The sequence below is a fragment of the Staurois parvus genome, unplaced genomic scaffold (assembly GCF_062004578.1).
Source record: "Staurois parvus isolate SC_StPar_1 unplaced genomic scaffold, SC_StPar_1.0 ptg000361l, whole genome shotgun sequence".
NCBI classification, from domain to species: Eukaryota; Metazoa; Chordata; class Amphibia; order Anura; family Ranidae; genus Staurois; species Staurois parvus.
This window is the reverse complement of record NW_028318157.1, coordinates 17,171,837-17,198,405: the sequence shown is the minus strand read 5'-3', so window position 1 is coordinate 17,198,405 and position 26,569 is coordinate 17,171,837.

Here is a 26,569-nt window from a genome sequence, read left to right as displayed (position 1 = left end):
CGACTTATAACAGGACTAAAAAAAAGCACTAACACTGTACTAAGGGCACTGGGCAGGAAGGAGTTAACATGAGGTTAACTGTGTGCTGTTTTACTTGTGTCTGTGCTTCACTGTAATCACACTGCTTTGCATGTCTGTGCTGTACACAGCCATCCAAAGCAGTGTGCACAAGCTGACAAGGAGGAGAACTGTATTGTTTATATACAGTTCTCCTCTCTGTCAGAAATGGTCGGGATCCGGTGATTAACAGCTGCAGCCTTGAACTGCAGCACAGGTAGGGCACGCGCGCCCCCTACCTGGAGATGCAAAATCACGTATATATGCGTATGTATATCTGCTATAGGGCGGTCGGGAAGCGAAGGGTTAAGTGATTGTGTTTTGATCTACTTTAAACGATAACCTTATTTAACATCTTCTGATGGTCAGAATTGTATTAAGATTTTACACAGGAGCCCAAACTGGCCCTGATATCAGGTTTCTTCCAACCAGAGACATGCTGCCAAAATGAGAAGTAGCAGTCCTTAGCAGGTAGGCTAGACCCCGCTGTATGTGTTTTCATGTTAAATTGTCTGTTTTGACAGCATGTACCTTTAAAAGTGTCATTGAGATGTCGAGGCTGTGACAACAGAAACCTCTCAATTAGAAAAAACACATGCTAGGTGCGCTGGTTTGTTCTTCAATAAATCCATTTTATCTGTCAGAGCGTGCTGTGAAACGTTATGAGTTACACTGTTGTCTTCCTCCCAAGCTAGAGCAGAAAATGGCAACTTTATTCACTAATTCATGGCTTCCTTTCATCTGAACACTAAAATATGGACTATGCAAATTTATAGCAGATACACATTTCCTATTAAACCTCCAGGTAGAACTGATACTAAAGGAGAAATATCTGTTTTCAGGAAAATAGTTTCTATGTGTTCCCATTACCCCCGTGGACTAAAATAAATAAACATTATAGCACTGGTTTTCAGAAAGAAACTGTTTGTCCCAGAACAGAAACTCATTTTGTGGATTTAAAAATATGAGGGTTTTCTATAATGAGGCAAGGTGAGAATTTTCCCCTGTGGACTCTTGAAGAGGCCATATAGGTGCGTATCTGTGGTTAAAAAAAAATTGCCCTAGGCTTTATTATCTAATAACATATCTTCTTCATACATGGCAGCACGTAGGAAAGGGGGTCTGTCTGTGTGACACTTGGATATTACACAGATCACCCTATTACATCTATCATTATATAATATACTCAGCTAACATCACTTTTATAGCCACAGAAAATTGCCAGGAAGACTTATTTATTGGAAGACTTTGGCAATATGTGTGCTGCCATCTGAAGTGGGGCAGATTATGGTATTTTGCAAGAATCCCACCAAAGACACCTTTTCAGTGTGTATTATTGCCCTTGCTTACCTGGGTTTTCTCCCAGTGCACCACTTTCCTCCGATTATGGAGGAATTACAGATTATGGTATTTTGCAAGAATCCCACCAAAGACACTTTTTCAGTGTGTATTATTGCCCTTGCTTACCTGGGTTTTCTCCCAGTGCACCACTTTCCTCCGAAAATCAACAATAAAAAAGATAGTAGTGTATTTATCGACTACCCCTCGTACCGGAGAGTATTTCATCCAAAATTATACCTTTATATAATGTCCATGAAGATAACAAATAGGAATGGAGGCCAAGGGCAACCCTAAAGGTATATTTATACCTGAAATATTTTGAAAAAATATCTATGAAATAATGCTGATTGATTTTAAGTTAGTTCTGCTGTTTTTTGAGAGACCACTTACCTTTAAAGTCCTTTGCATTTGGAGTTTCCCAGGTTTCCCTGGTAATAAGTAGTTATAACTCTGAAGGAACATTAAAGTAGTTCTAAAGGCTGAAGGTTTGTTTACCTTCATGAAGGTATTCTATACATGAAGGTGAAAAAAACCTTCAGCGTGCAGCTTTCAGTGCAGCCCCCCCCCCCCCCATACGTACCTGAGGTCAATCCTGATCAAGCAATGTGCACAAGAGCAGTGGCTCTCACAGGACTCTCTTTCCTCATTGGCTGAGACACAGCAGTAAGAGCCATTGACTTCCACTGCTATCAATTAAAGCCGGTGAGGAGGAAGTAGGAGGCAGGACTGAGCCACACTCTTTGTGTCCCATAGACACACAGAGGCGAGCACGCACAAGTACCCCCAGAGCAAGCAGCTTGCTCTGGGAGCACTCACCAAGAGGGAGAGGCCAGAATCGCTGGTGGGTGGCCCGAGAAGAGGAAGATCAGGGCTGCTCTGTGCACAACCATTGTTTGGTATGTTTTTTTTGTATTATTTTAAACAAAAAAAACCCCTTTAGAATCACTTTCAGGCATTTTTTTGTTTTATAAATGTCATAACAGTGTCGCACTCCACTTTAAACAAAATAACAAGCAATAAACTATACAACATTTTCCAACAAATTATTCAAGTGTCCACATCAAATCCGTGATTCACAATAATACAACAGTAGTGTAGCAATAGGGTGCTCCTCAGTTCACCTCTTGTGATATAATCAGACCAACACTTGTGCACCTCCACCAGTTTTGCTTTCACCTTGTGTATATGACCAAACCGCTAAGTGAGGTCATATAAAGCATGTGTCCCTTTAACCACTTCCCGTCTGGCCCATGTACATAAATGGCAGGACGGCAGTGCTTCCGGAGCGGGTGGATGTTTCTAAACGTCCCCTCCCCCCGCATCTATTGCCTGTGCACGCTCCCTGGGAGCGTGTGGCACCCTGATCCAGTGCCTGCTGTGTCCTCCAGACACAGTGGAACACCAATCGCTGTATGGGACTTCTGTGTGAGGTCCCAATTCATGTGATCACTGATTGGCCAATCAGTGATCACATGAATAGTAGTAAACAAGATGTCACTTCCTGACATCATTGCTTACTACTTGTGAAATCTGTGAATGATCACAGAGATCACATGGTACAAGGCTATTCACAACAGCCTTGTACCATGTGACAAGCTGTGACCAATCACAGCTCTCACAGTATTTCTCAATGGCTTCACGAATGCAGCCAGAGAGAAGGAGAAATGATTGCTTTTACAGCCTTTATGGGTATAAAAGCAATCAGTTTAAAAAAAGAAAAAAAAATCTTCATCCCCCCCACAAGTAGTACATAAATAATAATTTAAAAAATAAAATAAAGATGTAGAAAAAATTTTGAAACATTGTAATTTTTGGTTATAAACTAATTTGGGTTATTTTTTTTTTACTAAAAAGATAGATGAATACATTTTGGCCAAGATTTATGAAGAAAGATTATTAATTTGCAAAATTTTATAGGAAAAATAAAAATTTTTAAAATTTTTTGTACTTTCTCATTTACATAGCAACAAAATAAAAATCCCAGTGGTGAGTAAAATACCACCAAAATAAAGTTTTATCTGTTTCAAAAGAATGCTAAAAAATGCATATGGGTACAGTGTTGCATGACCACGCAATTGTCATTCAAAGTGTGGTAGCACTGAAAGCTGAAAATTGGCCTGGACTGGAAGGGCATGAAAGTGTCCAGACTTGAAGTGGTTAATTGGACTGTGATAGGATTTTAGTCACACATTTGCTGGAAGATATTGTATATTTTATTGCTTGTTATTTTGTATAAAGTGGCACTGTTCTGACATTTATAAGTATTGGCACATTTGTATGGGCATGTGTATGGTGCAAGCGATCTAGTAATATTTACACAGTATACTATACAATTTTGTCACTTTATATTTAGAATAGCAGCACACAAGATTGTATTTGTTTATTCACTGACAATTTTTTGTTTTAGTATTGGGATTTAGCATGTAGACAGAAGCAGCACTGGGATGCAACAAAGGATTAAAAAATGTGAATATACAGTATATATATATATATATATATATATATATATATATATATATGTATATACAGTTGTGGCCAAAATTATTCAACCCCCAATGCTGTAAAGGGGTTTAGGGACTATAGTGTACATTTGGAATTGTATTCAGAATCAAATCCTACAAGGACGTTGTAACTACCCAAATGCAACTAAAATGACATCAATTGTTTATGTAATACAGTAGTAAATGGTTCTTATGTGGTTTCTTCATTGCCACAATTATTCAACCCCTTAAAGACTACCACTCTGAAGAACAGAGGTTCATACAGGTGCTTTCCATCAGGTATTGAAAACACCTGTGGATGTCACCGAGCAGCAATCAAGCATAATAAGCACCAATTAGGCAGCTTTAAAATGACTGTGATACTCAGCTCCTTCTAGACATTTACTGGTGTGGTTACAAACATGGTGAAGGCAAGAGAATGGTCCAGGAAGACAAGAGAAGAGGTGATTTCTCTTCACAGGAAGGGCAATGGCTATAAGAAGATTGCAAAGATGTTAAACATACCAAGAGACACCTTAGGAAGCATCATTCGCAAATTCAAGGCAAAGGGCACTGTTGAAACGCTACCTGGTCGTGGCAGAAAGAAGATGCTGACTTCGACTGCTGTGCGCTACCTGAAGCGTAGAGTGGAGAGAAGTCCCCGTGTGACTGCTGAGGAACTGAGAAAAGATTTGTCAGATGTGGGTACAGAAGTTTCAGCCCAGACAATAAGACGCACACTGCGTAATGAAGGCCTCCGTGCCAGAACTCCCAGGCGTACCCCCTTGCTGTCTCCAAAGAATAAGAAGAGTCGACTGCAGTATGCCAAAAGCCATGTGGACAAACCACAAAAGTTGTGGGATAGTGTTCTGTGGACTGATGAAACAAAATTAGAACTGTTTGGGCCCATGGATCAACGCTATGTTTGGAGGAGGAAGAACAAGGCCTATGATGAAAAGAACACCTTGCCTACTGTGAAGCATGGTGGAGGGTCAATCATGCTTTGGGGCTGTTTTGCTTCTGCAGGTACAGGGAAGCTTCAGCGTGTGCAAGGTACCATGAATTCTCTTCAGTACCAGGAGATATTGGATGGAAACGTGATGCAGTCCGTCACACACCTGAGGCTTGGGAGACGTTGGACCTTTCAACAGGACAATGATCCCAAGCATACCTCCAAGTCCACTAGAGCATGGTTGCAGAGGAAAGGCTGGAACATTTTGGAGTGGCCATCGCAGTCACCAGACTTAAATCCGATTGAGAACCTCTGGTGGGACTTAAAGAAAGCAGTTGCAGTGCGCAAGCCTAAGAATGTGACTGAACTGGAGGCCTTTGCCCATGAAGAATGGGCGAAGATACCCGTAGATCGCTGCAAGACACTTGTGTCAAGCTATGCTTCACGTTTAAAAGCTGTTATAACTGTAAAAGGATGCTGTACTAAGTACTAAGATTGAATGTCACTTGGGGGTTGAATAAAACTGATAATGCTGTGAGCACAGAAAAGACATTTGTGGTTATTTCATTATAACTGTTATGTTATATTTGTCTGACCTACAAGTGCCTCTTTAATGTAAATGTAAGCAAGATGACTGAATGATCAAAAGCAATGTCAAACTGGCCAAAACACTCAATTTCAGTGGGGGTTGAATAATTTTGGCCACAACTGTATGCACTGCTCAAAAAATTAAAGGAACACTTTGAAAACACATCAGATCTCAATGGGGAAAAATCTCATGCTGAATATCTATACTGATATAGCCTGGGTAATGTGTTAGGAATGTAAGTATGCCCCATCGTTTGATGGAAATGAAAAATGAAAATGAAAATTATCAACCTACAGAAGACTGAGTTTAAAGGCCCTTCCGAAAATTAAAGTGAAAAATTGATGCAGCAGGCTAGTCCATTTTAAAATTTAATTGCAGCAGCTCATAATGGTACTCAGTTTGTATGGCCCCCATGTGCTTGTATGCATGCCTGACAACATAGGAGGATGCTCCTAATGAGACGACGGATGGTGTCCTGGGGTATTTCCTCCCAGATCTGGACCAAGGCATCACTGAGCTCCTGGACAGTCTGAAGATGGACCAAAACATGATATTCCAGAGGTATTCTATTGGATTTAGGTCAGGCGAGTGTGGGGGTCATTCAATGGTATCAATTCCTTCATCCTCCAGGAACTGCCTGCATACTCTCGCCACATGAGGCCGGGCATTGTCGCGCACCAGGAGGAACCCAGAACCCACTGCACCAGTGTAGGGTCTGACAATGGGTTCAAGGATTTCATCCTGATACCTAATAGCAGTCAGGGTGCCATTGTCTAGCCCAGGGGTGGGCAAACTTTTTGACTTGAGGGCCGCAATGGGTTCATATATTGGACCCGGGGGCCGGACCAAGAGTAGATGAATGATGTGTATGTGTCATCCATAGTAAGTATAGTAATATTCCCCCATAGTAAGCATAGTAATTAATCTCCCATATAGTAATTCATCCCCCATAGTAATTCATCCCCCATAGTAATTCATCCCCCATAGTAATTCATCCCCCATATAGTAATTCATCCCCCATAGTAATTTATCCCCCATATAGTAATTCATCCCCCATAGTAATTCACCCCCCATAGTAATTCATCCCCCATAGTAATTCATCCCCCATATAGTAATTCATCCCCCATATAGTAATTCATCCCGCATAGTAATTCATCCCCAATATAGTAATTCATCCCCCATATAGTAATTCATCCCCCATATAGTAATTCATCCCCCATATAGTAATTCACCCCCCATAGTAATTCATGCCCCATATAGTAATTCATCCCCCATAGTAATTCATCCCCCATAGTAATTCACCCCCCATAGTAATTCATCCCCCATAGTAATTCATCCCCCATAGTAATTCATCCCCCATATAGTAATTCATCCCCCATATAGTAATTCATCCCCCATAGTAATTCATCCCCCATATAGTAATTCATCCCCCATATAGTAATTCATCCCCCATAGTAATTCATCCCCCATATAGTAATTCATCCCCCATAGTAATTCATGCCCCATATAGTAATTCATCCCCCATATAGTAATTCATCCCCCATATTAATTCATCCCCCATATAGTAATTCATCCCACATAGTAATTCATCCCCCATATAGTAATTCATCGCACATAGTAATTCACCCCCCATAGTAATTCATCCCCCATAGTAATTCATCCCCCATATAGTAATTCATCCCTCATATAGTAATTCATCCCCCATATAGTAATTCATCCCCCATAGTAATTCATCCCCCATATAGTAATTCATCGCACATAGTAATTCACCCCCCATAGTAATTCATCCCCCTTATAGTAATTCATCCCCCATATAGTAATTCATCCCCCATAGTAATTCATCCCCCATATAGTAATTCATCCCCCATATAGTAATTCATCCCCCTTATAGTAATTCATCCCCCCCATAGTAATTCATCCCCCATATAGTAATTCATCCCCCATATAGTAATTCATCCCCCATATAGTAATTCATCCCCCATAGTAATTCATCCCCCATATAGTAATTCATCCCCCATATAGTAATTCATCCCCCATAGTAATTCATCCCCCCCATAGTAATTCATCCCCCCTATAGTAATTCATCCCCCCTATAGTAATTCATCCCCCATATTAAGTCCCCAAGTCCCCCCTGTGTCAATTCACTTACCTTTTCTCCGCGCGTTCCTCTTGCCGTTCCGGTGTAGCAGGAAAATCTGTCTCCTATGAGGATCTGTCCCCCTCGACGTATCTGCGCATGTGCCAGTTTCAGGCATTAGCAGCCGATCCGCGATCTCCGGCACATGCGCAGATACGTCGAGGGGGACAGATCCTCATAGGAGACAGATTTTCATTTAGGGCGGACTGTGAGAGGAGCCTAGTGGGAGCCTAGCTCTGCGGGCCGGATTAAAAGGTCCGCCGGGCCGTATACGGCCCGCAGGCCGTAGTTTGCCCATTGCTGGTCTAGCCTGTAGAGGTATGTGCGTCCCTCCATGGATATGCCTCCCCAGACCATCCTTGACCCACCACAAAAACGGTCATGCTGATCAATGTTACAAGCAGCATAACATTCTCCACTGCTTCTCCAGACCCTTTCATGTCTGTCACGTGTGCTCAGGGTGAACCTGCCCTCATCTGTGAAAAGCACAGGGTGCCAGTGGCAGACTTGCCAATTCTGGTGTTCAATGTCAAATGCCAATTGAGCTCTATGGTGAAGGGCAATGAGCACAGGGCCCACTAGAGGACGTTGGGCCCTCAGGTCACCCTTATGAAGTCTGTTTCTGATTGTTTGGTCAGAGACATTTACACCATTGGCCTGCTGGAGGTAATTTTGTATAGCTTTGGCAGTGCTCATCCTGTTTCTCCTTGCACAAAGGAGCAGATATCAGTCCTGCTGATGGGTGAAGGACCTTCTACGGCTCTGTCCAGCTTAAGGTTTGCATCTACTGTAACAATAATGGAGATTAGGGACCAGCATATGATTTCTTGCAGCATTGTCTATAGTAGATCACAAAACTGGTTGAACTACATTTGAGCCTGTGTAAATAAGCAACTGCAGCATGCTTTAAGTGCATTCCATTAGAGATAATTTAAGAGCGTTTCTGAATGCCCTCACAGGTGCTTCTGTAGAAAAATGTTTGTTAAAGACCAAGTGGTCCTCTGCATGGCCATTTATAACACTGCTCTTTCCTATCTGTGTCAATAAAGGGCTTATTTTAATGGGGTGAGCACAAGAATGTTGAAATTTCAAATTTCTGATGTTCTACTGTGTAAGAAATATCAAGAAAAGGATATCATATTCTGTGCATCCTATCAGTCATCTCCAAGAAAAGACATTGGGGGGAAAAATGTATATGGAAAAACCCTCTTTTTGTGGGATTTTAGAAACCCAAACAAACCAATAACATCATAAAAATATTAAAATGTGATAAACCATATTTTATTTGTACAAAATGTTAAAAAGGCATATAGATACAAAGTATGGTGGTAAAATAGGACATAACTGTCACAGTAGGAACATGGGTGAAGATAAATCATGCATGCATTTGCACTTGACGCGTTTTGAGACAGACAGTAATCTCTTCTTCAGAAGTGCTTAGAAGTCATGACACCTATAGTAAATATGTCATTATTATTATTATCATATCTTATATATATCCGAGAAAAAAATTGCAAACTTAAGAAACATAATTTTCACTTACATGGCCCAACAAAGGGGCAGAGAACATGAAACAACCTTCAATAGACTAAAACCATTAATGATGTGGATGTGGCCAATATCTCCAAACTTCTCCCATGAGTGAAGAGATGACAATGGGAAAGTAAGAGGAAGAAATAGAGTCCATCCCACTTGCCTCCAAGAGAGACCCCTCCACAGCCCCCAAGGGGCTACCACAAGGGATGCCCAATCTCAAATGTAAACTTGAATGGAGCTATATAGATAAGCAATAAAAAATGAACAAATAGTCATGATGCACAAAAACATAAAAAGAGTCAATATCATTATTAAAGAGCAAAAAAGAAAAACTTACTGGGGATAGCAAAATAGCAGATCCTGCTCAGTGTTGAATTGTGGTCTGTTATCGGCAAAATCCTAATAGATTAGTAAAATTCTCTGATGTTGTGGGTTTATGAAAAATACAAATATTGAATTCCAAAAAGTGGCCTGTTTAGTCTGCCGTCAGGAAGAATTTCCAAGAATATCGAAAAAATATATATATAACCTACTATCAGGGATCTCCTCGATCCCCGCCGCGATGGGCTCGGCGCAGGCGCACTGCTCCACCCAGCGCACGGGCACTAGGTCCGGGCCGGCCGCGGCGTTCGAGTTCGCGCATGCGCAGTAGAAGCCGCGGCCGCCCGCTGGGCACCAATGGCAGCGCAGGGCGGGATATTTAAAGGTCCCTGAGCTGTCATTTCGTTGCCTTCTGGTCTTACCTGCTTCCTGTGTTCCTGTACCTGTGCCTAGTAAGTTATTGACCCGGATTGCCTTTGACCTTGCTGATTTCTCCTGCCCAGACCCTTGCTTGCCTGACCTCTCTCCCTGGATGCCCCTTATTAGATCTGACCTCCTGCTGCTGACCTGGCGTGTGACCCGACGATTCTCTGCCTGCTCCCTTGTACCTTACCGTCCTCTACAATACCGACTCGGCCTGTCTGACTACGCACTTGCTCAGCCGTCCATCCATCCATCCCATCGGGGTCACCCGACCTCCTCACATCTGGCTCTCCCTGGTTGGAGCCCCTAGCGAACACCACTACCACTGACAGGTGTGCTCAGCAGAGGCGACCTGGTCTCGGGGTACTACAAGTCCATCCCCACCATCAGGGGCCCTGGTGAACAAGTACCCTGGGGCTTAGACTCCGCGCTCTGGGCACGCCTGACCAGTGGAGTGCTAGTGGTGCCGCTCGGCGGTCCCTCACAGTACCAGAAGGCCATGACTGAGCCTCGAGGAGGACTCTCCCCGTTGGACGAGGTTTGCAGGCACCTGGCTACCCTGACGCAAGCTGTAAACACATTACAGGACAGATGTCTGCAGATCGAGAATCGGTTTCAGGCCTGCACTATCTCTGTTCCTGTTTCACAGGCCCCGGCTCCTGCACCACCGGTCGCAGCAGTCCATGAGCCGGCTCCTGGGCCTACCACATCACTCCCTATGGCGGAACCCCGAGTACCCTTACCCGAGCGCTTCCATGGGGATCGCACACGCTTTCGGTCATTCCGTGACTCCTGTCTGCTCTATTTTGAACTGCAGCCACGGACCTTTTTGACGGAATCAGTGAAAGTGGGGTTTGTTGTCTCCCTGTTGCAGGGTGAACCCCAAGACTGGGCCCACCGACTAAGGGGAAACAATGACCCTCACCTGGTTACGGTCGACAGCTTCTTTAACGCTATGGCCATCTTATATGATGACCCACAACGGGCAGCCTCGGCCGAGGCCACATTATACGCACTCCGACAAGGTCGGTGGGTGGCTGAGGAATACGCCTCTGACTTTAGGCGCTGGATGGGTGACACTCGTTGGAACGAGTTCGCACTCTTGCACCAGTTTCGTATGGGCCTATCAGAGGCTCTGAAAGACGAGCTCGCCCGGGTGGAGGTGCTCGAGACATTAGAGGACCTGATTGCACTCACTATCAAAACCGCTTTAGAAGAATGGAGGTACCTGCTGGAAGGTGCTTCCCACCCCATCCTGATATTCACGGACCACAAGAACCTGGAATATCTGAGGACGGCCAAACGTCTACGCCCACGACAAGCAAGATGGGCATTGTTTTTCTCGAGGTTCCAGTTCCACATCACATACAGGCCCGGCTCGAAAAACACGAAGCCTGACGCGTTGTCACGCATGTACGAGGACACCAAGGAGATTCCAGTGCCCGACACTATTCTTCCTGCAGGAAATTTCTTGGCCCTTCAGACAAATCTTCACTCCGAGATCCTGAGAGCGTCCACAGCAATGTCCACCTCCGATGGGGCCCCCCTCCAGAACAAGGAGGGACTCCTATGGAGGGAGGACCGGATTGTGGTGCCAGAGGATGCCCGAACCTTAGTCTTGGGACATTGCCATGACCATCCACTGGCAGGACATTTTGGGCCGGTCAAGACCCTGGAACTTCTCCGACGTTCCTTCTGGTGGCCGGACATGGCCAAGGATTGTAAGAACTACGTGGGCTCCTGTGCCATCTGCCAGCGGAACAAGCCTTCAAGGAATAAGGCGTGGGGCCTGCTACGTCCATTGCCCATCCCTGAACGACCCTGGCAGAAAATCTCCATGGACTTCATAGTCGAGCTTCCACCTTCACTGAACCACACAGCAATTCTCGTGGTCGTGGACCGCTTGTCCAAGATGGCCCATTTCATCCCTTTACGGAAAACCCCATCAGCAGCCGAGACGGCGCAAGTCTTCATCCGAGAGATCGTTAGACTGCATGGGGTTCCCGAAGACATCGTCTCGGACCGTGGGGTGCAGTTTACCTCGCGGTTTTGGAGGGCATTGTGCAAAGCCCTGGATATCAAGCTGTCCCTTTCCTCGGCTTTTCACCCTCAGACCAATGGCCAGACCAAAAGGACCAATCAGACCCTGGAGCAATACCTTCGATGCTACACATCATTCTCTCAGGACGACTGGGTGCCACTCCTCCCTTTGGCGGAATTCGCGTACAACAACGCTTGCCATTCAGCAACTGGACAGTCCCCGTTCTTCGCCAACTATGGGTTTCATCCTGTCTTCCTCCCGGACTTGGTCCCGGAATGCCCGATTCCAGCGACACAGGATGCACTGACCTTCTTCACCTCCAACAATAGGAAACTACAGGAAGCCATCCGTCAAGCCCAAGAGGACTACAAGAGGGCTTTTAATAGGAAGCGAAGAGGGGATCTGGTGTTGCAGCCCGGAGAGAAGGTTTGGCTGGCTACGTCGAACTTGAGGTTGCTCTGCCCGTCAAAGAAGTTGGGACCTAAATTTATAGGCCCTTTTTGCATCAAACGAATGGTCAATGAGGTGGCCTATGAACTTGTTCTCCCTGAGACACTCAAGGTCCACCCTGTCTTCCACGTGTCCCTGTTGAAACCAGTAGTCCCTGATGCCTTCCCAGAACGGGAATCCAGGCCCCCGGAGGCCGTAACGGTTGAAGAGGAAGAAGAATTCGAGGTGGAGACAATCCTGAAGTGCCGACGAAGGGGGGGCCAGACCCAATTTCTCATCAAGTGGAAGGGCTACGGCCCTGAGGACAATTCGTGGGAGCCAGCCCATAATGTCCATGCACCTAGGCTTGTCCGGGGGTTTCTTCGTGATCACCCGTGGTGGAGAGATCGGGTGGGCATCCGGAGGTTGCCCGTAGGGGGGGGGGCAATGTCAGGGATCTCCTCGATCCCCGCCGCGATGGGCTCGGCGCAGGCGCACTGCTCCACCCAGCGCACGGGCACTAGGTCCGGGCCGGCCGCGGCGTTCGAGTTCGCGCATGCGCAGTAGAAGCCGCGGCCGCCCGCTGGGCACCAATGGCAGCGCAGGGCGGGATATTTAAAGGTCCCTGAGCTGTCATTTCGTTGCCTTCTGGTCTTACCTGCTTCCTGTGTTCCTGTACCTGTGCCTAGTAAGTTATTGACCCGGATTGCCTTTGACCTTGCTGATTTCTCCTGCCCAGACCCTTGCTTGCCTGACCTCTCTCCCTGGATGCCCCTTATTAGATCTGACCTCCTGCTGCTGACCTGGCGTGTGACCCGACGATTCTCTGCCTGCTCCCTTGTACCTTACCGTCCTCTACAATACCGACTCGGCCTGTCTGACTACGCACTTGCTCAGCCGTCCATCCATCCATCCCATCGGGGTCACCCGACCTCCTCACATCTGGCTCTTCCTGGTTGGAGCCCCTGGCGAACACCACTACCACTGACAGGTGTGCTCAGCAGAGGCGACCTGGTCTCGGGGTACTACAAGTCCATCCCCACCATCAGGGGCCCTGGTGAACAAGTACCCTGGGGCTTAGACTCCGCGCTCTGGGCACGCCTGACCAGTGGAGTGCTAGTGGTGCTGCTCGGCGGTCCCTCACACCTACTAGGTAAGAGAAGATGGTATATAACCGTTGGCTACACATGCAGTTTAAAGACTCACAAGATGGCGTTTTTATACCCCATAGCTGGCTTGAATTTACACCAATCAGCATCCATAATCAATGAGATTATTTTGGGCAAGCCTATCGCTACATAGAGGGCCACGGTGGTCACTCCCCGGCTGCGAGGCACACAGGCCACATCACCACGCCTACGTCAGACCGATGATGTCACGCATCATGCACAAAAATTAGAGCCAGAGAGGAGTGCGGCTGGAGAGAGTGCAACCAAGCCTCTCCCTGATGGAAACCAGCACCGCTCCAACCCCTGGGTCATAGAGGCCACCCAAACCCGAATAAATGGAAGTTGTGGCCCCCGTGCACCGGGGAGACATAGGGACAGCAAAAGTGAAAAACAGAAAAACATAGAACAACAAAGCAAAAGATTAAAACAGTGTGAGAAAAAACATTTTTAAAAATGAAACACAAAAAATAAAGAGAAACAAAATAGAAAACAGGGATAACCATCTAAAACAATGACACAGGCACAGACGAAATGCAATGGTCCTATCATAGGACTGTGGCAGCCATAACATTCTAGTGGTTTATACTTTGTTTCTTCTCCCCATCCTTACTGTGTTTTTGATTAATCATAGATGCTGAAAAATCTCCTCTTCCCATTGTCACCAACCTTTGCTTTGTGGTTATGCCTCTTCCCAAGGGAAGGAGACAGTTATTTTGGTTAAAAACTGTCCATGAGCTATACACTTGAGTTGTGGTAACTAAGCTTGGTATGGTGTGATTGAATTTTTTATTTGTATTTTAGTATATTATACCATATGATAAGGTTATTTAATTATTGTACTAGAATGTACTACTGTAGCGCCCCCTGACCTCTGGAAGCATGGTGGTTACCCACAGAGGACAGTGTAAAAAAATGAGCTCCAGTCACTTTTAGAATAAACAAAAAAAAAAGTTTTTTGCTCACAACAGTAGAAAACTCAGGGAGAGAGGGTTAGGGCACAAGACACCCTAAGTCCAAAAAAGCAGAAGACTTGCAGGTCTATGGCAGAGTAACTTCTGCTACTTCATCCCAGGTCTACATCCTTTCCTTTCATGCTTCCAGACAACAAACAACTCTAGCAGAGCCTCGAGTACAAGGCTAGGCCTTAGGCTTCACTCCTACCCAAAACAGCAGTTCCTCACCCATCCACACCAGACCAAGATTTGGGTGGGAAGACCCTGATCAAATGACCTTCTTAATATTTATACTCTATCCCACCATGCTCTGCGGCCAAAGGAAATTCCTACTGATTGGCTGAGAAAATCATGCATATTCATAACTCAGTTTCACTGCAGCTCATCATACTAATGCCAAAGGTACCAGTGACACCTACTGGCAAAAGGGAGGAACCACAGCTATCCTGAGCTTAGGGGTAAACCCAAATGCTCACAAAGATTATAAATCAACCAGGTTAGCTGCAACCTAGCACAGCTAAATTTACTGGTAGTCCCTGTTTAAGATACACTACTAAAACCAATAATACAATCTGTGGCCAGCTGAATTCCAGTGTTTAAACTATATGTAAACCCTCACCTTGTAAAACAACCCATTCAGTTTAAAATAGAAATGAAAGGCAAAACATTTGAGTCTAGGTACAGAAAACAATGTGTCCCCTTTTTTTATAAGTGATCACATACCCTCTGTTTTCAGTTGCATGGGAGCTATGGGACAAGAAACAGCAGCACACTGATCTTTCCAGGGAATGGCTGTGTGTGTGTGTGTGGGGGGGGGGGGGTCCAGGACAAGCCTGATCATTGGAGGAGAGTAAGTTGAGTTCCCAGCATAGGTAGAGAATTTACCACATTGTGCGTTGTGTTCTCCTGCCTAGTATGGTCAATTTTTAATAGGAAAGCAGAGGAACCGGCAGGAACAGCAGGTATTTCACACATAGGAAGCAATAAAAAGAGAACATAATACTTTTTCATACAAGTACATAGTACAGCAGGAACATATTAGGAATATGAAATGTTGGGTTGGCATATTCTTTAATATTTCATGTAACTGTGTGCTAGAGCTGGCTACAATCCTAGTTCCTAAAAATAATCATTACTAATATATTAAAGGCATGTAAAGTCATTGTGCAATTATCTTGCTATATTCAGGTGACAATTGTATTAGCAAATAGGAAGTTTAGTTTATTATGTTAGTGCCCAATCAGGGTGTAGTGGGAGAGTTTTGTATGTGGTTTATTTACGTATTTAATTTGTGAAGGCGTACTCTGTGCAGTACATCCTATTGTTTGTGCCTCTGAATGTAGTTCAAAAACATTTTCTTCCAGCTTGGACTTACTTTTAGGTCTATTCTACAACATTCCTGACTCCTAAGCTGCTTCAAGTTGTTTTTACATGCCTACTGACTTGTATGGCGATAAAGTAGTTTAGATTCCAACAACTGTATACCCATCTTAAATATTATTTGATAGTAAACATGAATACATTATACATTAATGTATTTAAAAAACTGTGAATTTGGCTGCTTGCATGAATTCCTGCTTCAACAAATCATTAAAGTGGTCCATTTCTTTGTCCATACAGGATAACGTAACATGTTTACTGCATGCAAGACCTTCATTGGCTGTTACTTAGCTTTCACTTGCTGTCCTATTCAACCATTGGAATTTCCCCCCACTAAATCTTCGACAGGCTCTGATTCAATAAATGCTAACACGTTTCAGTAAATAAAAATACCTTATTCATAGCATAGCATAGATTCTGTGAATCAGGTCTTTTGTTTTTACTGCAATGCTTTAGCATTTATTACTCTATGGAATATTTTACTCTTTGCATACAATAAAAAAATAAATACATCTTTCAACTTGTTGCCCGCATTTGATATTTTGGACTTTATATATTGGCAGGTGGAGATTGCTGGTCTGGCACAGTGAATGAAGTTTTAGCTTGAGAATTGCACGATCGGGTTGTAGCAACTAGCCTTTGTTTTGAAAATGGCATTGCTCAGGACTGGAAGGAAGATATACCATGTGCTTAAATCCTAATAGCTTCTACATGTATATAATATATATTCTGGATGAACCCTCTGCACATTGTGATATACCATGTCTAACAAACTTTGCAAAAAAAAAAAAAAACAGGGATTTTAGTTCACATACAGTATATTGCAATACATGTTTAAGCTGCGCAACTGCATTAAAGTAATCCCCTATGGCCAGTCCTTCTCTACTCTATAAAATGCAAATGCTCCAGTGAATATAGTGCCAATATGGGGCAGATAGACATAAGCAGAGAGCTGCAAAGTTCATGTCTGTCCAATGACCTGCAAAGCAGTAGAGGTGACATACATCTTGTGCTCAAATCCCAACAGCTTCTAAATGTATATAACCAATCAGGTGCTAAAGGAGTGTAACCCCATGTTAACACTAAAAATTCTGGATGAACTCTTTGCAAACTGCTATATACCTTTCAATTAAACTCCCCTCCCCCCTACCAAAAAAAAAAAACAGGGATTTTTACTTCACATACACTATATTGCCAAAAATATTGGGGCACCCTTCCAAATCAAAGGAAAGACTCGCAGGATTGCCTGCCCTTCAAAAACCTAATTTTTGTTAGGACTTCAGCTTTTGGTATTCTACCACCACTGGAGGGGCTTGCTATGCAGCAAATTACACTTTCACTTTAATGTAGCATTTACTCAAAATATATTCTGCTAGTCTTCTATGAACATAGTATTAATGAAACCTATGACAGAGCTGTTTCTTCTTTCCTCTTTCAGACAGCAGATAAATGAATGATACCATCTGCCAGTAACAAACGATGAAGCCTGAATCCACAGTGTAAGCATAACAAATCTTATTATAGACAGGCATTCATGAAAGAACACTTTGAGAGCTCATTCTGTACAAACCAGCTTGAGAAATATATTTCCAATTCTTTAGTTACAATGCTCATTAGCGTTCATTTTCTCGTCTTTCTTTTGCTAATCACAAAAGCACTCATTATGCGGAGAAAAGTGCTTTAAACTTTTCAATGCTAAAATTGCTACCATGTGAAAAATTATTTATGTCAGTGTGATGACTGTGTCAAATAAGCAGTTTTAAGGACTTAAATAGCTAATGATGTAGTTCAATGTTAACTCCAAGATTACAAAATACTTACCTATTCACTTTTTATAGCTTTAGTAAATATTTTGTTGTCTAATTTCACATTGATCCCTAAGGGATGAAATATATTCTGTCTGGACCATGTTTAAAGATCACATTGCCCTAAACACATGAATAATGATGCCCTTACTTACAGGCTGCACTCTTTATTTTTCAACAATGGTCATTTTGGCTCATAATTATTAATGAAAAATTTTATATAAATGTAGTGCTCCCCAGAAGGAGCCACTGGTGATTGCTGATTCCTTCCCCAAGATTAGTACAAAGCCAGGCACATAGCATTTTCTCCATTTCACTGGCTATGGGTGTCTTTTTATGTAGAATGGGGCGATGGGAGCATGAGATACCACTGAATTACTGAACTGAATTTTCTGAGGACTCTTCCTTTCACATAGATCTGCAGAAAAAGTTCCACACAACTCTCTACTGGTTGAAAGGTGCCTAAGACCTCCTTATACAGTACTGGGAACTGCACGCAGTCACCAAGGCTCAGCACTTAGGTAAGTACTCATTATGCCAAAAGATAATTGGCTGCCCTCTTCTAATATCCATCAAGCATTCTTCAGTGAGGGAGACATAGACTCACGATACTACAGCTAGACACTCTTCCATTAATTTCCACCAGGTACTCTTCAGTGAGATCTCCAGACAATAAAACTCCCAGACCAGACTTTAAGAGTAGGCTCCCAGCTTAAGTTCCATCTGGCGCCTTGAAGATCTCCAAGTGATGCTTCCTGCAACCTGCCCTTAGGGGCAGAGCCCCAATACAGGGGTTTCCTCTGGCAGGACTGGACTCAGGCTCTACTCAAACCGTCCCAGGCCTCCGAATATTTATGGGCTATCTCACCATATACTGGACACCCCACCCCAGGGATTGGCTGGATCTCCATAAATATTCAATTTGCCTCTTTCTCTTCCTTTTCCCTCTGAGATTATAGAATTTTCTAGAATGCAGGAGAAAGTTAATGGATCAGAGAAGCTAAACTAAATGTGTCTAGCAACCTACATTAGCCAGGAAGGTGCTACATAAACATGTCACAAAACTGGTTAAATCAGTCTGAGTGAAATCATATGAAAAATTTAGGTAGCTGAAGTCATATGCAGATTTTTACTTTTCATGTAAAAAGTTAAAGTTGAACTATGGCCCTAAATTATATGTGCATCATAACTTACAGTTTTTTCTTAGCCCACCTACAAAGTCACACAAATACATATTGATCCTGCCAGTAAAGCTCACCAGCATTTCTGTGATGGTGTGGCAATGATGCTACATTGCTCCTGGATTTAGAGCAGAGTTGCCACTCTCATGTAGGCTGTGCTTGCTTGCACTAGAGTGGGATAAAAAAAATGTTGCAGACAGCATAGCGATCAGCATTGTCATTGCTGATTCACTAGTCTACAGTCAGCATTTAGTCACATTTTGTCATACACCTGGATAGTGAGCCTGACGTGAAGAGGCAGGCCTCCCGTACAGCTCCGGTTCAAGAGTTACTGATAGTGGGACAGCTGCCGTAGGATCACGGCGAGGTATGAGTGCCTGTGATCCATCCAGTAGTCAGTGTTTCAGCAGTAGCTGGCAGGCAGCCTGATTTTTTGATAATGTGAACAGCACTGTGTGCTCTCCATAGTATCATTTACACAGGCATTTGAGGAGAGTTGAAAACGCCCCTCAAACACCTACTTTCAATGTCAGTGTGGACTAGGCCTAAGAATGACATCTTACTGTAGCTGTAACACTACTGTGCCTGGAATTGTTCTGAATTATACACTTAGTAAATTATTTATATATATTTGTTTAACCTGAGATTCCTGGCTAGTGATGTACATGCATTAAATTCCCAGTTTTAAATGGCTTGTTTTAAAACAATATGAAATTGCAGATGCACCCCCCAATAGAATCTGGGGTTATATGGTGAATTTTCAGAGCCAATATTGGACTGCCATCAATTGTATACAGAGAAATCTAAAATGGCTGTGCATTACTTGATCTACTGGAGGCTTATTTATAAACTTATAGAGGCAGGAATTTTGGTAAAAATAAAATCATAAGTCAGCATTGTCATCATTCTGGGAGGGCGTCCTACGACATCCTCCCAGAACGCCAACCCCCCCCCCCCCCCACATGCCCCCTGCAGCGCACACCCTGTGCTGTCTGTTATCGCTGTGTCCTTTGGACACAGCTGATCACATGACATGGTAAAAGGCCAATCACAGCAGCCTTTTACAGAGTGATCAGCTGTGTCCAATCACAGGTGACTACTATGTAAATACACATGCCAGTTACCGGCAGTACATTCCTCATGCTGTCAAAGCATGAGGAAAGTGCTGCTGGTAACTGGGAACTGTGAAAGCAGACATCTACACTGATAATTAGAGCACTGATTATCAGTGCCGCCTATCAGTGCCCCCTATCAGTGCTGCCAGTTAGTGCCACCAGTCAGTGTCCTTCAGTGCTACCTATTAGTACCCATCAGTGCTGCCTATCAGTGCCCATCATTGCCACCTATTAGTGCCGTATATCAGTGCCTGCTTATCAGTGCTGTCTCATCAGTGCCCATCAGTGCAGCCTCATCAACGCACATCAGTAAAGAAGAAAAATTACCTGTTTGCACAATTTTATAATAGAAACAAAGAAAACTTTTTTTTTCAAAATTTTCGCTTTTTTCATTTATAGTGCAAAAAAAAAAACCCAGTGGTGATTAAATACCACCAACAGAAAGCTCTATTTCTGTGAAAAAAATGTCATATGAGTACAGTGTTGCATGACCGCTCAATTGTCATTCAAAGTGTGACAGTGCTGAAAGCTGAAAATTGACCTGGGCAGGAAGGGGGTAAAAGTGCCCGGTAGGCAAGTGGTTAATGGACTTTGAGTCAGTGGCAAACAAATTAAAGCCTGTGGGGAGGTGCAGTGTGGTGCAGTTAGTAAGTACGCAGAGTTCAGTTGCAGTAAAACGTGAAGTGACGAGCAGGAGGGAGAGGAGGAGATGCGGCTTCCAACTGCTTTATTGAAAGCCATACAGGAGATTGCTGCTCATCACAGACCCCACTGCTGCACAGAACATATCTGACGGTGCAGTTTTCTGCCATCCCACCCCCCTCTCCCTCTCCTCGCTGCTGTGTTCTTCTCACTGTCCAGCCCCTCCCTCCATCCTCTCCACCAATAAGAGAAGAGGGGAGAGAGACTGGATCTGCTCTGCCTCCTCCTTTTCCCGTCCACACTCCAGTCCATGCAGCTTCAGAGGATGTGTGGGCAGGAAACTGGAAACAGCAGCCGACAGCTCTGATGCATCTGAAAGAGTCATGGTGAGTCCAACTTCCATTCCTTCCTTCCTTACACCCACTCACCCCTCCCTCCCTCCCTTCCTTCCTTCCTTCCTTCCTTCCTTCCATCCACCCCTTCCTCCCATCCTTCCTTCCACCCACCTCTTCGTCCCTTCCGCCCACCCTTCCTTACTTACACCCACCCCTTCCTTCCTTCCTTCCTTTTTTCCTTCCACCCATCCCTTCCTTCCTTCCTTCCTTCCACCTACCCTTCCTTCCACTCAACCCCTCCCTTTTTCCACTCACCCCTTCCTTCCTTCCACCCACCCCCCCCTTCCTTCTTTCCATCAACTTCTTCCTCCCATCCACCCCTATCTTTCTTCCACCCACCCCTTCCTTTCTTCTTTCCATCAACCCCTTCCTTCCTTCCTTCCACCCACCCCTCCCTTCCTCCCATCCACCTATTCCTTTCTTCCACCCCTTCCTTCCTTTCTTCCTTCTACCCACCTTTTCTTCCTTCCACCCACCTCTCCCTTCCTTCCATCCACCCCTTCCTTCCTTCCACTCACCCCTCCCTTCCTTCCGTCCATCTACCCCTTCCTTCTATCCACCCTCCCCTTCTTTCCATCCACCCCTTTCTTCCTTCCTTCCTTCCACCCATCCACCCCTCCCTTCAACCCAACCCTCCCTTCCTTCCTTCCATCTACCACTTCCTTCCTTCCTGCCTTCCTTCCTTCCGTCCACCTACCCTTTCTTCCTCCCACCCACCCCTTCCTTCCATCCACCCACCCCTTCTTTCCATCCACCCCTTCCTTCCTCCCTCCCTTCCATCCACCCCTTCCTTCCTTCCTTCCACCCACCCACCCCTTCTTTCTATCCACCCCTTCCTTCCTTCCACCCATCCCCCCCTTCCTCCTTTCCACACACCCCTCCCCCTTCCACCCACCCCTCCCTTCTTTCCTTCCACCCACCCCTCCTTTCCTCCCTTCAACCCACCCCTCCCTTCCATCCACCCCTTCCTTCCTTCCTTATTTCCTTCCTTCCTATCTTCCACCCACCCTTTCTTCCTCCCACCCACCCCTCCCTTCCTTCCTCCCTTCCTTCCTTCCTTCCTTCCTTTCTTCCTTCCTTTCACTCACCACTCCCTCCTTCCACTCACCCTTCCCTTCCCTCCTTCCATCCATCCCTCCCTTCCAATCACCCACCCACCCCTTCCTTCATTCCACCCACCCAGCCCTTTCTTCCTTCCTTCCTTCCTTCCTTCCTTCCTTCCTTCCTTCCTTCCTTCCTTCCTTCCACCCACCCCTTCTTTCCATCCATCCCTTCCTTCCTTTAACTCACCCTCCCTTCCTCCCTTCCTTCCTTCCACCCACCCACCCTTCCTTCCTTCCATCCACCACTTCCTTCCTTCCTGCCTTCCTTCCTTCCTTCCTTCCACCCACCCTTTCTTCCTCCCACCCACCCCTTCCTTCCATCCACCCTCCCCTTCTTTCCATCCCCCCCTTCCTTCCTCCCTCCCTTCCATCCACCTCTTCCTTCCATCCATCCCTTCCTTCCTTTCACTCACCCTCCCTTCCTCCCTTCCTTCCTTCCACCCACCCTCCCTTCCTTCCTTCCATCTACCACTTCCTTCCTGCCTTCCTTCCTTCCTTCCACCCACCCTTTCTTCCTCCCACCCACCCCTTCCTTCCATCCACCCACCCCTTCTTTCCATCCACCCCTTCCTTCCTCCCTCCCTTCCATCCACCCCTTCCTTCCTTCCTTCCACCCACCCACCCCTTCTTTCTATCCACCCCTTCCTTCCTTCCACCCATCCCTCCCTTCCTCCTTTCCACACACCCCTCCCCCTTCCACCCACCCCTCCCTTCTTTCCTTCCACCCACCCCTCCTTTCCTTTCTTCAACCCACCCCTCCCTTCCATCCACCCCTTCCTTCCTTCCTTAGTTCCTTCCTTCCTATCTTCCACCCACCCTTTCTTCCTGTCAGGGCAGGGCTGTGGAACGGACAGGTAGGCCTAGTGGCAGGGTAAGGCACTGGCTGACGACAACCACCACCAACAGACCGAAGTCCCTCAGGGCGCGGAGTCTAAGTCCCAGGCTGCCCTTCACCAGGGCCCCTGATGGTGGGGATGGACTTGACGCAGCCAGGAACCAGGTCGCGGCCCCCGAGACACCCCGGCTGCGGTAATGGCCGCCGCCAATGGCGTGTAGCTGGTGAGAATGACAATAGCGTAGTCAGGCAAGCCGAGTCGACAACAACAGGACAAAACAGTACAGAACAGTAGACAGAGAATCACAGGTCACGGGCCGGGTTCAGCAACGGAAGGTCAGATCGAAGGAAAACACAGAGAATGGTCTTAGTCACAAGCCGAGTCAGAATACCAGAAGAGTCATGAGCATATACACAGAGCTGTAGCAAGACCAAGACACAAGTGCAAAGAGCATGTGCGGATCACAGGCTTATATGTACTCAGCCACACCCCTCTGGGGGATGGACCTCAGAGACCTGAAGGCATAAAAGCTTCCCACCATGCTCAGCAGAAATCCAAGATGGATGACAGCACATGGAGTAACATAACCTCTGGGAAAAGGTAGGACCTTGACAGTACCTCCTCCTCAAGGGCCCCTCCCCCTCCGCGGCTCAACAAAAGGTTTCTGAGGAAAGCGGGTATGAAAAGCGCGGAGGAGGGCAGGAGCATGGACATCCGCGGAAGGAACCCAGGAACGCTCCTCGGGACCATAACCACGCCAATGAACCAGGAACTGTAATCGACCGCGCACCAATCGAGAGTCCAGGATCCGACTCACCTCATACTCCTCATGACCGTCAACCCGAATGGGACGGGGCCGAGGCAGAGAGGCAGTGAAGCGATTGCAGATCAGAGGTTTCAACAGTGATACATGAAAGGTATTGGAGATCCGCATCCCAGGTGGAAGGGCAAGGGCATAGGCCACCGGATTCACCTTGCGGAGAATGAGAAAAGGACCGACAAAACGGGGAGCTAGTTTGGGTGTGGGCACCCGAAGACTGAGGTTACGAGTAGACAACCACACCCGATCGCCGACCTGGTATGAAGGAGCGGGCAACCGTCTGCGATCAACCTGGAACTTCTGACGCTGAGCCGAGTCCCTCAAAGCCCTCTGGATCTGCCCCCATGAAGAACACAGGGCAGCAAGATGGTTCTCCACAGCCGGAATGTCCTGTGGTGAGAACCGCTCAGGTAATACCGCGGGTTGGTACCCATAGTTGGCCATGAAGGGAGACATCCCGGAGGAGGAGTTGACCGCTGAGTTCCTGGCAAACTCTGCCCAAGGCAGGAGATCGGCCCAATCGTCCTGATGGTCCGAGACATAACACCTAAGGAATTGTTCTAAGGCCTGATTGGAACGCTCCGCAGCCCCATTGGACTGCGGGTGGTAGGCTGAAGAAAAGGAGAGACTAATACCCAACTGGGAGCAGAAGGCACGCCAGAATCTGGACACGAACTGACTCCCACGGTCCGAGACAATCACCTTGGGCAACCCATGCAGGCGAAAAATCTCCCTGGAAAAGACCGTGGCCAGTTCTTGCGCTGTTGGTAACTTCCTGAGTGGAATACAATGGCACATTTTGGAAAAACGATCGACGACCATGAGAATGACCGTATGACCCCGAGACACAGGGAGGTCTACAATAAAGTCCATGCCCAGGTGTGACCAAGGACGCTCTCCATTGGGAATGGGTTGCAGAAGACCCATTGGAAGATGCCATGGAGATTTATTCTGGGCACAGATCGAACATGCCGCTACATAAGAGGCGATGTCGGCACGGAGAGTTGGCCACCAGAACAACCGAGAGACGACCCAAGAAAACTGGTTCCTCCCCGGATGCCCGGCAGTTTTGGAGTTATGGTAAGTACGCAGCAGACGGGTACGCAACCCCTCGGGTACAAAACATCTACCCTCTGGTCTCTCGGGAGGAGCGTCAGTTTGAGCCGCCAAAATCTGCTCCCCAAGGGGAGAAGTCAGACTGGTGCGAATGGCAGCCAGGATCTGATCTGGAGGTATGACCGAGGTTGGCTCAGAGTCCTCCCTGGACAACTCAGAGTATTGCCTCGATAATGCATCAGCCCTGACATTCTTGGAACCAGGCAAATAGGAGACCACATAGTTGAACCGCGACAAGAACAAGGCCCATCTACCTGACGGGGTGTCAATCTTTTGGCCTCCGAAAGATAAGTCAGGTTCTTATGATCGGTAAGAATGAGGACCGGAACCGCGGAGCCCTCGAGCAGGTGCCTCCATTCCTTGAGAGCCAGAATGATTGCCAACAACTCCCTATCTCCAATCTGGTAGTTGCACTCTGCAGAGGAAAGCTTCCTGGAGTAGAACCCACAGGGAAGTAGGGGTCCATCGGGTGACCGACGTTGAGACAGGAGAGTGCCTACTTCTGTCTCGGATGCATCGACCCCAAGGACGAAGGGCAATCCAGGATTGGAATGAGACAGTATCGGAGCCGAAGCGAAGGCGGATTTCAGAGCCTCGAAAGCTACGATGGCCTCGGATGGCCACTCGTGAGGATTACTGCCCTTCTTGGTTAGGTCTGAGAGAGGCTTTGCCAGCGTGGAGAAGTTCCTGATGAACTTCCGATAGTAGTTGGCAAAACCCAAAAAGCGCTGAATGGGCCAAAGACCATTGGGACGAGGCCACTGCAGAACCGCCGAAACCTTTTGAGGGTCCATGGAGAATCCCCCCGCAGAAATGATGTAGCCTAAAAAGGCAACTTGGGATCGATGGAACTCGCACTTCTCGAGCTTACAAAAGAGTTTGTTCTCCCGTAATCGTTGCAGCACCCGCTTGACATCCTGGATATGGGACTCCATGGAGGTAGAGTAAACCAGGATGTCATCCAGGTAAACCACTACGCATTGCTGCAACAAGTCACGAAGGACATCATTTATGAATTCCTGAAAAACTGCGGGCGTGTTACACAACCCGAAGGGCATCACCAGGTATTCGTAGTGGCCGGTTCTGGTGTTAAACACGGTCTTCCACTCATCCCCCTGTTTGATCCATACGAGGTTGTACGCCGCCCTAAGGTCAAGTTTGGTAAAGACTGTTGCCCCCTTAAGGCGGTCGAACAACTCAGTAATCAAGCAAATCGGGTATGCATTCTTAGTGGTGATTCGATTGAGACCCCTATAATCAATGCAAGGCCTCAATTCACCACCCTTCTTCTTTACAAAGAAAAAGCCCGCTCCTGCTGGGGAAGTAGACTTACGAATGTGCCCCCGGGAAAGCGCATCCGCAACGTACTCCTCCATGGCCTTATTCTCCGCAACCGAGAGAGGATACACCCTGCCACGTGAAGGAGTGGCACCGGGTTGCAAGGATATGGCGCAGTCGTAAGGACGATGAGTAGGTAAGGCACCAGCGCGTACCTTATCAAACACGTCCTGGTACTCCCCATAATCAGTAGGCAACGCAGAGTCCGAGGAGGCACACAACACCTTAACCGGCCCACGGATGCACCCGGCCCCACACTGTGGAGACCACGAGAGAATCTCAGCAGTTTGCCAATTGAAGGTTGGATTGTGCATCTGGAGCCAGGGATACCCCAAAACCACCGAATAGTGTGGAGAAGAAATCACCTGGAAACAGGCCAACTCCCTGTGAACAGCCCCAATAGCTACCTC